At 35.9% G+C, this 2,185-nt stretch overlaps 1 non-coding gene across 1 annotated transcript; it reads left to right on the plus strand.

The window, feature by feature from the left end:
- Positions 1-245: 245 nt before the first annotated feature.
- LOC130019468 (U6 spliceosomal RNA) lies at positions 246-348 on the plus strand. Its single transcript, XR_008791796.1, has one exon. It is a non-coding gene; the product is annotated as a U6 spliceosomal RNA (small nuclear RNA).
- The last annotated feature ends 1,837 nt before the right edge of the window (positions 349-2,185 follow it).

A 2,185-nucleotide genomic window follows, 5' to 3' on the forward strand; every position in this document is an offset into this window, starting at 1 on the left:
CTGAATAGCACTGTAGCACTGTAGCACTCTCCTCCGTTGTTCATCGATTTGCTCGAGCAGGCACCAGTAACATCTCCACTGTGAGAATTCTTGTTACTGTTTTTGACATATCAAATATGCCACAGGGAGCTGGCAAAGGCTCTGCTGTGCCGATGGGATACTCTCGGTAGCTTGCTGGGGTCTCCGATAGGGGTGAAGGAATCAAACCTGGGTTGGCCATGTGAAAGGCAAATGCCTTACCCACTGTGCTTTGGAAGCACATATATTAAAATTGAAATGATACAGAGAAGATTAGCATAGCCTCTACGCAAGGATGACACACAAATTTGTGAAGCGTTACTGAATAAATTTCTTTAAATGTGAAGCCTTCTAGAATATAAATATATGGACTTTGGTTTTATTTGTTTATACATTTATTTTTGTAACTATATTTACTGTTAATAATATCATAATGCTACAAGTTAGACTAAAACAAAACATAAAGTTACTTACACTTCTAATTAGCTCATAATTTTGATTATAATAAGAATCACATTAGAAAAGCTTATTTACTTAGAAAATTTTGATAATGGTCAGCCCATATATCAACATGCATGGGCTACAAATGAACAATATTCAACTCATTTCAATAAATGCATTATCTTTATAAACTAGCATTTTATTTTAGTGATTAAGTCCAAGAGATTTTTTTACTTTGCCTCTACATTGATATCTTTATCTTTGGAGACTGGAGCAAGACTGGATCCCAGAACACAGAGACAGAAATGAGCCCTTCCACTTCCTTAGCTAGGATTGAATTCTTTACATTATTACAAGACTGGAGAAAGTTGGGTGTTTGCTTTGCATGCAGCTGATTCTGGTTCTATTCCTAGCATCCCATTCTGGTTGTCCTAGCTTGCCAGGTGTGATCCCTAATCACAGAGGCACACTGTCATCCCTGAGAACTGCTGGGTATGACTTCAAAGTAATAATAATAATAATATCTTTATGCTTTTAATAAGTATACTTATTTATACATTTTATTGTATAAGCCATATTTTATACTACAGTCAATGATAGATTTTTGTTTGCACAATATTCCCACACCATGCACAACACCACAGTATCCTTCCACTTCAATACACCTGTCCCTTCCTGTTGCTCTACCATGGTGAACTCAATTCTGTAGACTGATTTTCAGCTTCTGTTGACTTTGGGTATATGTTTACATTTGTGTATTTTGAGCATTTAGTTTGGAGATGGAAAGCAGTGGGTCACACCTATCAGTGTTCAGGGCTCATTTCTGTCTCGGTGTTCTGGGATCACTCCTTGTGGTGCTCAGGACGAGTATATGTGTTGCTAGGGATTAAACCAGGGTCTTTTTCATGCAGAAATAAGAACATTATTTCTATTTTAACTGTCAGCCCTTGAGCATTCCATGTATAATGATTACTGATGTGATTGGATTCATGCCTCCTATATTTGTATGACTTTTCTGTTTAATGCATTTGTTCTTATTCCTTTTCTCTTTGATTTTTCCACTTCCTTAGCTAGGATTGAATTCTTTACATTATTCTAATTTCTAATTTTCTTAGTTTAGTAAGAAAATATTATACTTATGTGTGAAGGGGCTTATACAACTGTACTCAGGGATTACTCCTTGCTCTACACTCAAAATTTATTCTTGCCTGGGCTCAGAGAACCATATGAAATGCAGAGATTGACCTCAGGTTGGTCATATGCATGGTAAGTATCTATGTGCTATATGCTTTCTCTGCCCCTATTCATTTTTAAAATACAGTTCTTAGGATTTGTAATACAAATTTTGAAGAGCATAAAATCACCTTTAAGTTTCCAGATAGAGTGGTCAATGTGTTGGAGCACATGCTCTGAGTACAAGAATATTTGGTTCAACTGATTGCCACATGTCGCTTCAGCACTGCCAGAAACTATGTGTGCCTCCTATATCCCCACTGTTACACACACACACAAACACACATATACACACAAACGAGCACAAACACACACACCAAAAATATATGACATTTTAAAACAGCAGAATTATCCTAATTCCTGCTGATGAAGGATTATTGTCAATGATTCTTCTTATTTTTAAACTTTATTTATTCTGTGCAGTTTCTATTATTTTCAACAATCATCTTCAGATCAAATATGAAAGTATTTTAGTTAGACACCATTTATGCCT

Source organism: Sorex fumeus, unplaced genomic scaffold, assembly GCF_029834395.1.
Source record: "Sorex fumeus unplaced genomic scaffold, SorFum_2.1 ptg000008l, whole genome shotgun sequence".
Taxonomy (NCBI): Eukaryota; Metazoa; Chordata; class Mammalia; order Eulipotyphla; family Soricidae; genus Sorex; species Sorex fumeus.